Here is an 18,497-nt window from a genome sequence, read left to right as displayed (position 1 = left end):
GTTTTGTTTTGTTTTCGTATGCATGTGTGGGTCTCGCTGCAACACATTGCTCCCCTCATCTGGGAACAATGCCGCACACATCATTTCCTGAAATAATGGAGTTGGAAGGCAATTATCTACTCACAAAACAGGCTGAAACAACAGTTCCTGATATTCTTCTCAAATACTTTAACTTCCCAAGGAATCCGGAAAAAATAATTCCATGAGACAGTGTTGTGAATGAAGGTATGACATTCCAGTTTCCTTCAGTACAGTCCAGAGACCAGAGGTAATAAATCAGCAAGCACTCAGCACTATTGAGAGGGGCTCTGGCCGTGGTGAGCTCTTTGTCTTTGTACTGCCTTCCAGCCTCTTGGGAGATGATGACCCTGGGTTCCTTTTTGTACACTTTTGGGAACCATCCCAGAGATTACTTGCAGTTTATTGAACTATTCTTATTTTACAGCTTTGTTTTCCTTTTACTCCTAAAGAGAATTTGGGACTTCTGTTTCAGACTTTCCAGATAAGAAATGCAAACTTTCTAGAAAGAATGAATATCGGCCGGACACAGTGGCTCATGCCTGTAATCCCAGCACTTTGGGAGGCCGAGGCGGGCAGATCATGAGGTCAAGAGATTGAGACCATCCTGGCTAACTCGGTGAAACCCCGTCTTTACTAAAAATACAAAAATTAGCCGAATGTGGTGGTACATGCCTGTAGTCCCAGCTACTTGGGAGGCTGAGGCAGGAGAATCGCTTGATCCCTGGAGGCAGAGGTTGCCGTGAGCCGAGGTCACGCTACTTCACTCCAGCCTGGCAACAGAGCGAGACTCCATCTCAAAAAAAAAAAAAAAAAAAAAGAAAAGAAAAGAATGAATATCTATTTCAGCAAAACATATGTTGAGGTAGTGTAAGAGGTTTTTGGTCCCCGTGGCTCCTTTACCTTGAATGTGGATTGGTAGATACTCCTATGAAGAGGCATCTTTATAATCCTTAACAATCTAAACATCACCAAGGTAGCCTGATGGGACCCATGGCAAAGAATAACAATTAAGAAGATTGCTAATGTTTAGGCAATGCTTTCTGGAATTCTCATTTGAAGGGAAGTCAGTACTGTAAATTATTTAATCAGGGATGAGAAAAAAATTGAGAATAGTCATCTGGCTGTTGAGCCTGTACAAGGCCAACTAGAAAGCTGTTTGGAAACTAGATTGTGTTTTAGATTTCATCGGAATGTTTGAATTTGCCTTTGTGTTGACACATCCTCCCCTGTGAGTGAAAGGTGTAATAAATCGCATGTAAGAGTCACAGGGAGGGACACTGAGCAGACTGAAGAGGGACTTGAGACACTGCAGCATTACTTATGGGGTCTCGTCGGCTGCCTCTGGACACTTTTCCCAGAAAGATAGACCATTCTCTGTCTGGCTTTCTGGGTCTTTGTAAATCCTCTTCCCTGTGTGGAAGCTTAGGTATCGATGTCGTGTCTCTTTATTCCACCTCAAAATCAATTTGCTTGACATTTGCTGTAGTGAAATGTATAACTTTTAAAGGTACAGTGTGAAACTGGCATTTAAAACTACTTATTTCAGGCATCCGGATATGATGGCTCCAGCCTCAGGAGACTGAGGCAGGAGGATTACTTGAGCCCAAGAGTTTGAGACCAGCCTGGGCAATGTAGTGAGACCTCATCTCCACAAAACAATTAAAAAATAAAAATGCTTATTTCTGATTGTATCTGAAATTAACCAATTCCTCATAAATTATGAAAATCGCTAAATTGAGGTTTTCTTTTTTTAAGACATCTTTCCATTTGGCCTGGCTGCAGCCCGGCTGAACAGTGTGGTTGGCCACACATCCATGTTAGAAAATCCCTTACCTTTCTCATTGTTTCTTGACTCCCACTGGCTCTTTTCAAGCCAGGAGACTCAAATTGAGAAGCTATAGGTTGAATGAGGCAATTTGTTTTATTAAAAAGGTAATAGGTCAAATTACCTCTTGAAGAAGAGTCAGTGACAAAAGCTAAAAGCAGAAGTAGAGTTTGTGCCACCTTGCCCCACGGGACAGCGAGTGGGGCTGTGCAGCCTGCCGTGTGGGGAAAGCAGTCCTGGGTGGAGGAGGGCCAGTCATAGGCCTTGGCACATCGTTCATTCCATGGAATATGCTGGAGCCAGATTTCAGTGATCTAGGCCTAGTTAAGAACTTGAGAATGAACAGTGTCTGGAGTCTTAAATCAGTTGTCTTCATTGTTTGGCTTTAGTTTATAGCAGTGGAATCATTTTTGGCTTTCTTATCTTGGCTCACTCCCAGGATTGGCTTAACACAGTAGTTACCCAATTCTGTAAATTCCAGTTACCTTACTAGTCGTCATAGCTACCTCAGAGGGCAATCGCCAGCCATGAATACTCAACTCTATGAAGCTGTCTATGAAGCACTTAGCCCTAATGGGCTGCTGTTTATATTTAAGGATAAGTGTTATTAATGTTTTCTGGAATGGTCATTTTCTTGGTAATACTGAATTTTGGCAAGATATAGTATAGCTTCGTAAGCAAATACCAATTGTCTGTTAGTCTTCAATGACTAGGCGTAGCACAGGCATACACAGGTAGGAAAGTTAAATTGAAGTCTGTATGAATTTTTAATTAATTGTTACCTATACTGTATAAATGGTGGATTATGAATTTGTATTTGCCGTATACCTTTTTATAAGCATTGTTAAATATAGAATGAAATTTTTCTAAAGCAACATCTGTCTTAGACTGTATGCAGGGACTGTATCACTAGGCCAGTCACATGTATCCTTGGCTAATTATAGGGGATGTAAATGAGGTATATAATATGTGATTACTGCCTTGTAAAAAACCTCTGTTGAGGAAGCAAAGGCTAACTTAAATGAAATCACTGGGAAACAGTTTAAAACTACGTTTTAGAATGCTTGGATTTTACAGGAGGAAGAAATCACTGTAGGCTGAAATAGGTCATTGCATCTTCCAAAGAGGCTGCATGGAAGAGGCAGGATGTAAAAGATGAATGGAATGTAATTGGGCAGAAAAGAGACAAGACAGAAACATTTATGGAGCCTCTTTTGAACGCCAGACTCTTTGATAGCAACTTTATACACATAATCTCATTAATCTTGCTGAGTAGACATTTATATCCCTGTTTATACATGAGAATATTAAGGACTGGAGAGGTTAAGCAGTTTGCTCAAGTTTATACAACTAGTGAGATGCTCTTAAGTCATGGTTAGGATGATTGGCTCTGCATTCCAGGCAGTGTTAGATTTGAATCTCAGCTCCTCACCGACTGGCTACCCTTCATCTCCTTGTGCTTTCATTGTTTCATCTGTAAACCGGGAACTTAATAATAGTGACCTCATAGGTGTACAGTGATGAATAAATTACTTAATGAGACAAAGATCTTCACACGGTTTTTCATATGCTGTTACCGCTCAATATGTGTTTAAAAATACATAGAGAGACAGAGAGATAATCTGACTGAGAGTCATAGCTATATCTTGTCTGACTCCAAAGTCTACATTCTTCGTAGTATATTAATTACCCTGTAGAGGGAACAGGTAGAAAATTCCAGATGGGAGAATAAGAATAAGCATTTTGTCTGCTAAAGAAATGTGACGTCCCCTGCATGCCTTAAGTAGGGTTGGGTTGGTGAAGTCATGAAAAAGTAATTGGCTAAAGTAGATGGAAGCTAATTATGTAGGACCTTGAAGGGAGAACTTCAGACCAGATGCCACAGAGACCAGGAAAGCCAGCTAGTTCCTAGATGGAGAATAGCATGATGCTATTCTGCCACTAGTGTGGCTCCAGGCAGCAAAGAGGGGAAGGGTGGAGGTGCTGGAAGTTTACTTGGGAAACTGCCAAGTAAAGTGTGAGGTAATGTGGTCTTGTGCTGGGGGGAACAAAACCAGAAAGTCCAAAGAAAGGATGCACATGGAGGATGCTGGTGCTGGCCGCACCCCCGCACACAGCTCCTGGACTCTGGATGCTGTCCTCTCTCCTAGCAGACCCTGCCCTGGCACTAATGCCACATGCTAAAGCCAAAAGCCAATGTTAACTAAAAATGATTCTGCCTTGAGTGAAAGAAAAAGTAGGTGATGTTATATTCTAGATAAATCACAAAATCAAATGAATGAGAAAAATATAGTATACCACAGAGTCACTTAAGGTATAAGTTTTCAGCTCAGCAAGCCTCATATCCTGTTTTAATGCACGTGTATTTACTAAAGATTTAGCAAATTGACTACACTTCTCAAAAGTTTTGACATTTCTGATTCTGTATCTCATTTTCCTCCCATTTTTTTATGTCTTTACCCAATGACATGTTTCCAGCTTGAGTGCGATAATGCCCAATCCTTTTACTTAGCAATGTAGACTAGGGCTCTGCCTGCTAGGGCATGTCATTATCTACGAAGGTTAATATCTGAACATAAAAAAGTGGCCTCTATTAGCTGAATGGATCCTGAGCAAATCCTTTGTTTATTAAACTGAAAGCTATCATCTGGAGGTCTTGCTGACTCAGAAGGGCTCGAGTCTGACAAATTGTTAATTAACATTGCATGTTCAGCCAGTAGCTAGAGTGTTCAGCCAGTAGCATACAAGAACTGCAGTGATATAATTATATCACTAATTACAAAAGAGTATATCATAATGATTAAGAATATGGAATTAGTCCGTGTGTGGTGGCCCATGTCTGTAATCCCAGCACTTCGGGAGGCCAAGGCAGGTGGATCACCTGAGGTCAGGAGTTCAAGAACAGCCTGGCCAACATGGCAAAACCCCTTCTCTACTAAAAATACAAAAATTAGCTGGGTGCAGTGGCGGGTGCCTGTAGTCTCAGCCACTAGGGAGGCTGAGGCAGGAGAATCGCTTGAGCCCGGCAGTCAGAGGTTGTAGTGAGCCGAGATTGCACCACTGCACTCCAGCCTGGGCAACAGAGACAGACCTTGTCTTAAAAAAAAAAAAAAAAAAAAAGAATATGGAATTGCAGCCAGACAGTCATGGGGTCCAGTCCTGACCTTATTCCTTACTAACTGTATGAACTTGGCATATTCTTTATCCTCTCTGAGCCTCAGTTTCCTCACTTGGCTGCCAACAGGGCTGGATGGGATACCATTTGGGAAGCATTTAGAACAGCATCTGGCACTTCAAAAACGCTTGATAAATGTTAGTGCTTAATCATTATATTAAGCATGGTAGCTTACAAAAAAAACTTGCTCACATATTAATTTTCTTTGAACCGGTCGGTCCTGTGAAATGGGCAGGAAAGGTGTTATTCTTATCTGATATTAAGTACTGAAGTTCGTAGAAGGGTTCGGTAACTGAAGCTAATTAGTGGCAAATCCAGAACTGAAAATCGAGGGCTCTCTCCTCTAGATTTCTTTTTCTTTTCTTTTCTTTTTTTTTAATGCAGAGTCTTGCTCTGTCGCCCGACTGGAGTGCAGTGGCACGATCTCGGCTCACTGCAAGCTCTGACTCCCGGCTTCACGCCATTCTCCTGCCTCAGGCTCCCCAGTAGCTGGCACTACAGGCGCCCACCACCATGCCCGGCTAATTTTTTGTATTTTTAGTAGAGACGGGGTTTCACCGTGTTAGCCAGGATGGTCTTGATCTCCTGACCTCGTGATCCGCCCGCCTCGGCCTCCCAAAGTGCTGGGATTACAGGCGTGAGCCACCGCGCCCAGCCTTGCTCTCCTCTAGATTTCTAAACTACACATATAAAATACAAGACAGAGGAAAGAATCCCTGGCTTTTGTGAATTTCAGAGAAGGTTCCTGATAGCCGTAGTTTTCAGATGCCAGTCCATGGACAGTGATCCTACAGGACGGAGTTTTCCTGTGTGTGTCATTTGGATTCTCAGACTGGATGGTGAAATGAGAACGTGAGGGTTAGAGCAGTGAACTTGAGATAGAGTTAAATTTACCCACCTTAAGGAACTGCCTTTTACTGTCATGTTATAGCTTTTCTACCCTTTGGTGTTGAAATTACCTTATGAAATGATGACAGATCATGGTAGCTATTTTTTGGTTAATGTCTCTATCTGAAGTAAGAGAACTTTGACAAAGACCACTTTGGGTTGCATGTTTTGTTTTAGAAATGTTTCTAGTCCTAAAATAGGAGAATCGCTGTTTAGAGTGATTTCATTATTTTACATATTAGTAGTTAAGTATACCGTAATACTTAGTTTATCTACATTAAGCCATAAAATCAGGCATTTGGATTTTTATCCAATTTTTTTCCCTCTTTTTTGTTTTTAGAGACAAGGTCTTGCTCTGTTGCCTGGGCTAGAGTGCAGTAGTGTGATCATAGCTCATTGCAGCCTTGAATTCCTGGCCTTAAGCAGTCCTCCTGCTTCAGCCGTCCAAGTAGCTGGGACTGCAGGCACATGCCATGGCACCCAGCTAATTTATTTTTGTGTAGAGACAGGGATCTTGCTGTGTTGCCCAGACTGCTCTTGAACTCTTGGCCTCAAGCAATCCTCCCACCTCGGCTTCCCAAAGTGCTGTGATTATAAGCATGAGCCACTGCATCCAGTCCTCCAGGTTTAATTTTCTTTCCCTTTCTCTCTTTTTAATTACGTAGATCACTGATGCTTATCTTTTTTAAGTACCAATTGCAGACCATTTTAGGAATCTTTTGGTAACTCCATCCCCCAAAACACATACAGAAACAATTACAGGTGCATATTGGCTAGTTCACAAATTTGGTGGTACAGAAGCCCAGGGACGTGTAGGTGGCACTGGTTGGTTGGTTTATGTAACCCGTTTGCTTTTTTTTTTTTTTTTTTTTTTCATCTTGCTGCTTTTGCCTGTTGGATGTTAGGGCTTATACAGGTGAGAGTGGTGTTACAGGAGACTGGGCAAAAGGCTTAATGTCAGGACCTGATGGTTACACAGAGGTCACTGCACCTTGTGTGGTTTTTCAGGCAGAACAGGAATATGATGGATTGTAAAATATTATTAGAATATACATGTTAGCAAAGAAGTGAGAAAGAGGACTCCTACATACTCTCAAAGGAGAGTATAAATTAATATAACCTCTTTGGAGGGCGATCTGAAAATATCTATCAACATTTAAAATGCACATACTGGCTGGGCACGATGGCCCACACCTGTAATCCCAACACTTTGGGAGGCCGAGGCAGGTGGATCACCTGAGGTCGGGAGTTGGAGACCAGCCTGGCCAACGTAGTGAAACCCAATCTTTACTAAAAATACAAAAATTAGCTGGTCGTGGTGGCACGTGCCTGTAATCCCAGTGACTCTGGAAGCTGAGGCGGGAGAATCACTTGAACGCGGGAGGTGGAGGTTGCAGTGAACCGAGATCAGGCCACTGCACTCCAGCCTGGATGATAGAGTGAGACTCCGTCTCAAAAAAATAAATACAATAAAAAATAAAATACACATTCTTAGGCCAGGTACAGTAGCTCACGCCTGTAATTCCAGCAGTTTGGGAGGCTGAGGTGGGCAGATTGCTTGAGGCCAGGAGTTCGATACTAGCCAGGGCAACATGACAAAACCCCGTCTCTACTAAAATACAAAAATTAGCTGGCTACAGTGGCACATGCCTTTGGTCCTAGCCATTTGGGAGGCTGAGGTGGGAGAATCACTTGAGCTCAGGAAGCAGAGGTTGGGGTGAGCCAAGATTGTGCCACTGCACCCCAGCCTGGGCGACAGCAAGAGCCTGTCCCATCATAAATAAATAAATAATGAAAATAAATGCATACGCTTGCATTTGTATGTTAAGATGTGTACAGAGGTCTTTGTTGTAGCTTTTCATATGAGAAAAATACTAGAAACAACATAAATATCCATTAATATGGAACTGGTTAATCAATTGTGTGGTATATTCAAATGGGAATACCATGCAGCCATGAAAAAGGATGAGTTAGCACTAAATGTGATAATATGAAATGATCTCTAAGATGTTATTATGTGAAAAAGAAAGATACATTTTAAAAGGAGAAAATGCATACATGCTTGGGTTTGGATATTTCTAGAGTGTACACCAGCAGCTGGTACTGATGACTGCCTCAGGGTAGGGTCTGGGGAATCAAGGGTCTGCAGGTCTGCAATGGAAGGGATACTTACTTTTCCTTTTTCTATTTATTGTAGTGCCTAAATCTTTTAATCAGGTCCTTGTATTACTTATTCAATTAAAAAAAGAGCTAGTTAAAAGGAGTTAATTTTAAAAATTGCTGTGCAATATGAGCAAAAGAGGTCAGTGGATATTTAAATTGCCTAACTGCAAGGAGATAAGGCAAAATGAACAGACTTCTTTTTTCCTTTTCTTTTCTTTTGCCTCATTCTCTAATGTGAGATCAAGGGGGCACCTGATGGAGTTAAGAACTGGGAAATGAATAAATCAAAGGAAATAGCTTTTTGCACAGCATGTAGCTAGTCTAAGGAATTTACCGCCACAGGCAGTCATAGAGTCAAATATTGTGGCTGGATTTTTTTTTGGAAGTCTGGTCACTATGACCAGTCATAACATTTGTAGTTATGCAAGAAAAGATAAGGATAATCAAATCTGATGGTGCAGGATGTAAGCTGATCATTGCAAAGGAAGGAATTTCTCCCCAGCCTCCCTTCTTTTTTGGCTTCTCCCAGTGCCTCAGAATAACATTACACAATTAGCTAGGTCTGCTTTGAAGAGTTGACAGTACTTCCTCTGAATCATTAGGTATTATCCACAGCCAAGGGAAGGATTCCAGACCTGACAGAGCAGCAAAGCTCGTAACTCTTTTTTTACACCCAGAGCGACGGCCCCTTCAGTTCCAAGTTCAGCGTTTTGGCAGGACAGCCCTCCTGCTGCTTTGCTCCTCCTGCCATTCCCAGTGAAGAACATGTTCAAAGGGAAATAATGGGTTTCAGCTCTTCTCCCGTTGAGCTGGCACTCTCGTATAAACAACAAACCCAAGATTATTGAGGAACTGAATAGATATTCAGGAAATAATTCATGCTTTTTTCTCTTTCTCTTTCCTTCTTTGCCTCTGACTAGTAATGAATCCCTCCACCAGGGGGTAGACAGAAGACATAAAAGAAACCAGCACTGACCAATCTCATTTAGGCCCCAGTAACAGATTTCACATTGTTCTAGGTCTCATTCATCCATACAACCCAAGAAATGCTGCACCCATATACTGTCTTATATTTTAAGATCAAGAGTAGGATGTATCAAACTGACTTCGATTTGAGCAAGTAAGTAGAGTGTAGAATAGTGTAGTATGTCAACATGAGCCAGGTAAATGGCATTAACTAAAATCTACTGCAGATGAGTCCATTCTATTCCTTCCATATGACTAGTTCAAAGGCAAAACTTTTAGTGTCCAGTCACATAAATAAGAGGACCTTCTTTTTAAAAAGTTTCTCCCCCATGTTATGGAAGCTGGCAACAGGCAGACAGGGTATGTCTGTGTGCATGTATATGCATGCAGGGTGAATGTCCTTCCCTTTTCTGTCAGCCAGCAGCTGGATGACTCCGAGACAACACAGTCAGTGATCTCAGGCCCATCTGGTGGCCACACACAGGGACATGGCCTCTTGCTTGTCCCCCAGACAAGATTCAAAACAGTGACCCAAACACCCAAAGTTCCAGGAGAAAATTTGTATCATTTTTGTTTGGCTAAATTATGTGTTTAGAAGTTCCAACAGAATTTTTAAAAACATCTCTTATTACATTTAATTATAATTTTAAGGTAATTTCTTTGCTACTCAAACTCATGGACACCATGTACAACCTTACCTTTGAAGCTTTTTAGGAGACCCATGTTACTTCCAGCATTGTCCAGTAGACATTTCTGCAGTGGTGGAAGTGTTCTAGATCTGTGTTGTCCAATATGGTAGCCACTAGCCATATGTACCCATTGAGTACTCGGAATGTGGCTAATGTGTCTAAGGAACTGAATGTTTAATGTGACTTAATTTTCACTGACTTACAAGCAACAGTGCCACCTGAAGTTTAGCTTTCGTATATCCTCAGCCCATTTTTACCTTAGCATCCTAGCAAACATTCAGAAGTGACATGGCCATTTTCTTCCTTCTGGGATAGAGCATTGGCTCTCTTTATTGTCATGAAGATCTTTGAAAGCAATAAAAAGATATAATTGGCCAGGCATAGTGGCTCACACCTGTAATCTCAGCACTTTGGGAGGCGAAAGAGGGTGGATCACCTGAGGTCAGGAGTTCGAGACCAGCCTGGCCAACATGGTGAAACCCTGTCTCCCTGTCTCTACTAAAAATGCAAAAAATTAGCTGGGTGTGGTGGTGCACACCTGTAATCCCAGCTACTTTGGGGGCTGGGGCAGGAGAATCTCTTGAACCTGGGAGGTGGAGGTTGCAGTGAGCTGAGACAGAGCCATTGCACTCCAGCCTGGGCAACAAGACCGAGACTCGTCTCAAAAAAAAAAAAAAAAAAAAAAAAGAGGATATAATTTTGCTGTTTTCACACAGCTTTAGGAAAAGTGACACAGACTTTTCCTTATGCAAAAGGCTACAGTTTTTACACAGATTGTGTCATAGGGCCTGTGTTGATACCTAATATCCCAATGGTAACCTCAACCTGCAACAGTAGTGAGGCTTTGTTCTCTAAATGGTATAACCCATGATTTTAGACAATAATAAAAGTTTAAAAATTTAATTTTTGCGCAGCCAAGAATAACATGGGGTACTAGGAAATTCCATCAGCAAGCCAGGCAACTTCTTGGCATCAGGGATTGTGTCTTTTATCTGTTTCCTTAGTTCTAGTGTAAATTTTAATAAGTGCTTCTCAGATGAGTGGTTTAGTATGTGAGTGGATGAATAAATGTGTCTCAGAAGTGATGCTAGTAACATAACATTAAAGAAGCCTCTCATTAAGGCTCCTGGTACTCTAGCAGGTATCTTTATTAGCAGATAAGTTATGGAAAGACACACTGTAAGAAATAGTATTTTGGGCTCATGAAAGAACTCATATAAAAACATTGAAAATTCATCTATGACTAGTTTGGGTAGTTTGAAGAATAAGTGGTACCCTATGCTTATAAAGTATATGGGTCCAGAAAAAAGTTCTTTTTCACAAAAAAAATGTATTTCTCTCTGCATTTATTTATGACAGTGAATATCATCTTTCCTGGTCATGCCTTTTCACCTTGCTCTGCCTTTGCCTTACGCTGACACACACATGGCATAGTCAGCTGCCTTCCTTCCTTGACTCCTGCTTTAAAATTATTACAGTCAGGTGTATTAAATTACAAACTAAGAGCCTTCCTTTCTGCTTTAAGATGCTTTACAGGATAACCTCAACTTTTCCTTATCCCTGTCTCCTTTTTCATTGTTATCAAAATGATCCATCAGTGTCTTTTTTTTTCTAAATAACTGATTGAAGTTTATCACATTAAAACCATATATCATTTTTATATTGCATTTGCCTTTTCTGAACGATACAAAGTAGAGGCAAATAGAGACACTTCATAAAAATGTGGATTTCCCATTCCTTTCCCTAAGACCCAGCCCTCCCTCAAATATTCCCTCCCACCCCTTACAGAACTCTGTCCTTAATAAAACACATAAATACATCATAAATAGTAAATTATGAAAAAAATAGCAAGAATTGTTTCCTTCTTGTAAAAAAGAACATGGCAGCAAAGACAGGCCGCCAGAAACTGACTGGGGGTATCTAATATGAAAAGTTATTTGGGGTATGGGCTAACCTACTATCAAGGCAGGGTGGGATAGAGAAGGGGAAGAACAGGAATTCAACAATCTGCCTGAGATACCAGGCCCCCTTCTTCTCCTGACAACAGTGGAAGGATCAGATGGAAAACCACAACTCTTGTAGATGGGGAGGAGAGGACATATGTAGCCCCCATTTCCAACTTCTCTGCATGAAGACAGGGGGGTAGGACATATGGCATAGCAATGACCTCACCGAGGCAAGAATCCACTGTCTCCCCTTGAGTTTAAGAAAATATTTGCTGGCCTCATAGATACAGGCTGCCTGTTAAACAGACCGAGGTGTCCCCTCTTCACCTTAGCACCACAAACAGGAGAACACTGTTGGAAAAGATGGAAAGAGCAAAAAAATCTCCTTTGGAGAATGATCTAAAATTCACTTGGTAAGTCTTCATATTTTAGAAAAGCAACCAGAATATATTTCAAATTGCAAAACAGTAATAATCATTACAGCCTGGCAGTGAATAGGATTCTGCCTAGGAAGGGCTATGATCTCCCAACCCATGGCTGCCTCATGTTTTAACAAAAGGGGTAAAGATTACCCCACGTCCCACTCTCTCCATTCCTTCAGCCTCAAGAAATTCATCAAGAGAGGAGGAGTTTAAAGAGGTGCTGCTTCTGGCAGAGCAATCACTACTTTTCTCTTCACAAACACTGTGGCTCTTCTGAGGGAACCCTACGAATAGCCATCTCATCAACACTTCTGGAGTTTTGATCTGAAACTGGCTTGAAATTTTGTGCTGTGCGCTTTTTCCTTTTTTCAGGGGGAAAAAAAGTTGGGAGGTGGTTAAACACCCCTATCCCCCAAAAACCTTTACAGAGATTACAGGGGTCTTCTTCCAGGGATCAGAGAGAAAGAGGTGGGGATAATGTGCCAGCTAGTCTGTCCTGAGGAAATTAAGAGTCCAGTTCCTGGTGAAAGATGAGGGGAAAGAAAACTGCCAAGTCTAGTAATCTCATTTCCAGCATGAAGAATGGGGGTCTGAAAAAAATTCAGTTGTGGAAGCCAAGGTTAGCCAGTTGAAAATCCGTGCCACCTAACTCTGGAGTGGAGGGGATGCTGTGGTCCTCAACTGTCCGAGGCACTAATGCCCATTCATGAGGACAGAGAAGAGGAGGAGGCTCTTCTTCAGGAAGAAGATGGAGAGCCCACCTCGCTTCTTTTACACTCCTTTTTTGATGACCAAGTAGAAGAAAATTCCACATTGCTGGGGCAAGGGCTGACATCTTGGGATCACAGAGAGGCAGAATCTCGTTCCAGGTCTTCTGAGGCTTTGCGCTTAATGGGTGAACTCTGACTCTGCACGTTCAAGTTTTCCAAGGTTGTACTTGTAGTTAGCATACGCAAAGTCTCTCCAACTACAGGTGATAAACTGGGCTCAGTAATAGGTGAGCCCTCACTGATTTCCTCCAAAGGAGGATTCTACGGTAAAACATCAGGACGACCAAGGTGAACACCTGGCTCCACTTCTGCCTTTGTTGTCACTTGTGCCTTGTGTTCCCCAGAGACCAGTGGCTGGTAAGTAATGCAGGAGTTGCCACTGGAGCCTGTACGCCCAGAGAAAGATGAGCCAGTCCCAAACTTTTTGGAAGGAGAAGGCTTCAAGGAGATCTTCTTAAATACTGCGTTGCACATGAAGCTCTGGAACCGTTCAGCATAGAAGCCTGGGTTGTGCACCGAGACAGTGTCCCCGTCATGTACCAGGGCTTTCCAAGAGTGCTCCAACTTCTTCAGACATGTGTAAGACTGTAGAATGTCAATGATGCCAATATAAAGCAGAAGCCTTTCCCCTTTACTACTCTGAGCAGGGATGCCACCCATATGGTCATCGGTCTCCATGGTGTCGCCCGGGCGAGCCTCTCCCTGGATGGATTCCATGGCTGTGGAGTACAGAACCTTTTGGGGGGTCAGTCTTTGAGTGTCAACTGACACTTGAAGGGTGTCGCTGCTTAAGGGCTCTTGTTGTGCATGATCTATATTGTGGATTGACAGCAAGAGGCTATAGTCCATTATCTTGAAGCTCTGCAGCACCAAACAGTCACGCTGCAGGGTCTTACAGAGAGCATTGTACATGTCAGCATCCAAAAAAAGACCATCAGGGATGTCTTGTAAGAAGTCTAGGTCTTTAAATGTGGGAAGAGGCTTCTCTCGCTCTTTCTGGGAAGCCCGGCGTTTGTAGGTTGAGCCTTTGAGGTCATATTTGGTATGCATTTTGACTGATCTTGGTAAAAGATTGTTCATCACCACAATCCGAATGTTCTTGCCACCTGCCTGCACACAGTACAGTCCATAGAATTTAGGCAACAAAGTCCGAGGGTTCTGGTTGAGGTTCAAGTAGTATCCTGGAAGCAGCTTCTGCAGAAACTCCGCCTCTTTATGTTGGACTGTCTTAATAATGAAGTCATCGTCGCTGGACACATAGAACAGGGAACCACTAGCTCCAGAGCTACAGAGTTCAATCAGCGGCTCACTGCAGAGGGAGCACAAGTAATCATCCGGCGGAATACCAAATAGCTCCCGAAAGTAGCGGAAGGCAACAGGTGCATAGGTCTTGAAACGAAAGTCGTTGTAGTGATGAGCAGGGGTCAGCTTGCTCCCTTCACTGGGGAAGAAGATACTCTCCACCACGTAGAAATCTTGCATGAGGACATCACGCTCCGGTTTGGTACTCAGGCTCCCCACTGTGTGAGTGATGCCTAACTGGATGGCACCTTTCAAGGCTGATGAGGGTGTCTTTTTATATGTTGTCTCTCCTGAGGAATCGACACCTCGATGGCCTGTTTTCTTGATGGGCATGCCAGAGGCATAAAGCACCTCGGATGCCATGGGGCTCTTGATTCCAGACGCTGAGGACGCGGTACAGGAAGGGACTCCGGGATCCAAGGATGGAAAACCGACCGCCAACGACGGCTGGGAGGAGGCGGACGCCATCTTGGCAGCGCCCTGCCCCCCTCAGCCGCCTGGTTCTCTTTCCACCCGGCGCTTCCTCTTCTCGGAATCGAATCTTCTCCACGTCTCTTTACAGAACCCGTGTTCTGCGGGCCACCTCCCTGCCCCCCCTGGGGCCTCCCTCAGACCCGTCGAGCCGGGCTACCTCCCCCGTCCCCTCTGGGGCCTCCCTCAGACCCGTGGAGCCGGCTACAGGACCAGGTCAAGGCCGCACCGTTCGCCTGGCATGTGGGAGAACTCCCGCCGCGCACCCCCTCCGCAAGTTTAACCGCTTTCCGCAGGGGAGACCTTCCCCTTCACAAAGGATTAAGCTCAAGCTGCTGCTTGGACGCTGCGTCAGGACCAAGCCACATCTGAAAAAAACAAACAAACGAGGCATGAAAAGTCCCCGAGAAGTGAGCGCCGCCTCTCTGTCCTCCCTAGCCACGGCCTGTTTATCGCCCAACCCAGCCGCTTCCATCCATCAGTTTTCCTTTTTTTTTCCTTTTTTTTTTTTTTTTTTTTTTTGAGACAGAGTTTCGCTCTTGTTGCACAGGCTAGAGTGCTATGGCGTGATCTCAGCTCACCGCAACCTCCATCTCCCGGGTTCAAGCGATTCTCCTGCCTCAGCCTCCCAAGTAGCTGGGATCACAGACATGCGCCACTACGTCCAGGTAGTTTTGTATTTTTAGTAGAGATGGGGTTTCACCATGTTGGTCAGGCTGGTCTCGAACTCCCCACCTCAGGTGATCCACCCTCCTCGGCCTCCCAAAGCGCTGGGATTACAGGCGTGAGCCACCGTGCCCAGCCGATCCATCAGTTTCTTTACCTCATCAACCCATTCCTACCTAAGCCTTTTTTTTTTTTTTCAAGTTGCACGTAATGACTTGAATGCCCTATCATCTCGGTCCTCTAGTCTCACTTCTCTCTTAGTCTCAGAAACACACTTGAAATTCCAATTCATGTGTAGAAGCTTTCTCAAACAACACTTCAGTGTGTCATGGAAGAAAGAACTCAGAGCTCTAGGAAGTGTGATAACTGATTTAAGAATCTGCTTGTGCCACTAGCTGATTGTATGATCTTGGATAAATTACTCCACATCCCTGGGGCTCTGTTACTGCCTCTATGAAATGGGGAGGGAGGAGTTTGGGTGAATTTACATGATCCTTCCATACTCTAAAACCTATGGAATTAAGGAATAATATCTATTCCCTACCATCCTGTCAAAACCTGTGATAATGACATGCTAACAAATAATGCCACAAATATATTCTCTTATGAGACAGAAAAATTGTACACTTAATTTATATGAAATTTATCATGTGTGCTGCTATGCCCCCAGCATACTACCATGAATGGACAAGTAGTTGTGATAATAAAATATTTATAATGGGGATTTGCTTTTGATTATGGCAGACTACTCAATTTAAACCAACCTTCCTTAGAATAAATTTTTTAAAAAACTTGGTTGGATACATTGGAGTCCTAAGAAGTTAGTGAATAATTAGTACTGAGATCTGGGAAAAGAAAGAAGTACAGAGAGGTGAGCATCTGGGCCCACTGTTTCCTTAGGGACCTCTGCATGTTCCATTAGAGGTAGCTGAGAGTCTGATAAGCTTAGCAGAGTTTTTGACAAACTCAGTGGACTAGGGAACAAAAAAACGGAGTTTGGGGTCTGATACAACAATAGTCTGGCAAACCTCCCAAAACTTTGGATTGGGACCCTGAAAGGCTATATAGCATGGGAGTAAATGTGTATAGAAATAGACCATCCCTCACAGACACTGCAATTCAGCTGTGAACCACCTCAATCCCTGGTGGGATCAAGATTGGTAATATCCCTAGATGTCTATAAAGAGCAAATTTATATTCCTCTTTGGAGAAATATATCATTGTCCTAGCCCTTAAATTCTCTCTCATTTTTTATGTATACTGTCCAGAATTCAGGCAGTCATTATTATATACATAAAGAGTCAAGACAATGTGACTGAACACCAAGAGAAACAATAGACAATATAAATGGACTCACAGGGGATCCTGCCATATCTCAGTAATGTCATTCTCCTATACAGATTTTAAAGTAACACTGACTAATATATTTAAAGAAATAAAAGATGAGATTGGCAACTTAAGCAGGAACTAGAAATGCTATAAAAAAACAAAGTTCTACAACTAAAAATTATGATAACAAAAGAAAAACTCAATGGAAGATTTATGGCAGATTAGAGACAGCTAAAGAGAGAAGGAGTGGAGTAGGAAAATCTGAAGAAAATATGTAGAATGAAGCACAGAAAAATAAAAGTTTAGAAGATACATAAAAGAGGCTGGGTGCAGTGACTCATGCCTGTAATCCCAGCACTTTGGGAGGCTGAGGTGAGTGGATCACTGAGGTTTGGAGTTTGAGACCAGCCTAGCCAACATGGTGAAAACCTGTCTCTACTGAAAGTACAAAAATTAGCTAGATGTGGTGGCAGGCACCTGTAAGCTACTTCGGAAGCTGAGGCAGGAGAATCGCTAGAACCTGGGAGGCAGAGGTTGCAGTGAGCCAAGATTGCACCATGGCACTCTAGCCTAGGTGACAGAACCAGGCTCCATCTCAAAAAAAAAAAAAAAGAAAGGGAGGGAGAAAATGAAATACATAAAAAAGAAAAGATAGGGAATACAGTGAAAGAACATAACGTGTAGTCCTGGAAGGAAAGGAGAGAGAAAATGAGACAGAAGCAACATTTCAAGGGATAATGGCTAAGAATTTTTCAAAATTGATGAAAGACTTACAGTTTTAAGAATCATTGTAAACCTCACATAAGATAAATAAAAACTGATAGTAAAATTCTGCTGAAAGGCAAAGAGAAGATTTAAAGCAAACCAAGTGACAGAGTAGGTGAGGAGAGATTATCCTCAAAGAATGAATCATAAGACTGACAGCTAACTTCTTGAAAGAAATAATAGAAGACAGAAGAATAAAGTCTTTGAATTTTGGAATTCTATCCCTAGCAAAAACAACTATCAAGAATGACAAGGAAACAAAGACATTTTCAGGTAAACAACAGCTGAGAGAATTTACCAGAAGCATCCCTGTAATGAAGGGAACACCAAAGAACATTCTCGGGCAAGAGAAAAATGACTCTAATTTTTTAGAGATGGGGCAGGAAATGGAGAGCAAGAGAAATGGGGTAAATAAATGAGTAAATCCAAATGAATGTTGTTCTTCAAAAACTGATATTAATGCTATGCTTTGGGATTTGAAAACATAATTGTTTAAAGTCTCAACAAAAATGAGGAGGGATCTAAACAAAATTAAAGTATTATAAAGTCGTTTGCATTTTGAAGTAAAAGTGTTAATGATGTTAGCTTCTTTTTATAAAATTAAATTTTTTTTTTTTTTTCAGTAAGAGTCTTGCTCTGTTACCCAGGCTGGAGTGCAGTGGTCTGACCTCGGCTCACTGCGACCTCTGCCTCCCAGATTCAAGTGATTCTCCTGCCTCAGCCTCCCAAGTAGCGGATTACAGGCACCCATCACCATGCCAGGCTAGTTTTTGTGTTTTCAGTAGAGATGGGTTTCACCATGTTGGCCAGGCTGGTCTCAAACTCCTGGACTCAAGTGATCCACCCTCCTTGACCTCCCAAAGTGCTGGGATTACAGGCATGAACCACCGTGCCTGGCCTGCATGGTGTAATTTCTATAACTAAAAAGTAGTGGAAGATAATAAAATGCCAACCTAATGGGAGAAAATTATTTTAAAATACCAACCTAATTCAAAAGAAAGCATAATGGAAGGGGGAAGGAGGTACAGGAGAAGGAACTAGAATAGGCAAGAGAAGCATGAAGCCTAGGAGGATGTAAACCCTAATATATCAAGACATA

At 42.5% G+C, this 18,497-nt stretch overlaps 1 pseudogene across 1 annotated transcript; it reads right to left on the bottom strand.

Moving 5' to 3' along the window:
* Nucleotides 1-12,788: 12,788 nt before the first annotated feature.
* LOC105546438 lies at nt 12,789-14,668 on the bottom strand (annotated as a pseudogene). The gene has a single exon (XR_001007092.1). The product of XR_001007092.1 is annotated as a phosphatidylinositol 4-phosphate 5-kinase type-1 alpha pseudogene (transcript).
* Nucleotides 14,669-18,497: the final 3,829 nt, after the last annotated feature.

The sequence above is a fragment of the Mandrillus leucophaeus genome, unplaced genomic scaffold (assembly GCF_000951045.1).
Source record: "Mandrillus leucophaeus isolate KB7577 unplaced genomic scaffold, Mleu.le_1.0 Scaffold36, whole genome shotgun sequence".
Lineage (NCBI taxonomy): Eukaryota > Metazoa > Chordata > Mammalia > Primates > Cercopithecidae > Mandrillus > Mandrillus leucophaeus.
This window is presented reverse-complemented; position numbering and strand designations above follow the sequence as displayed.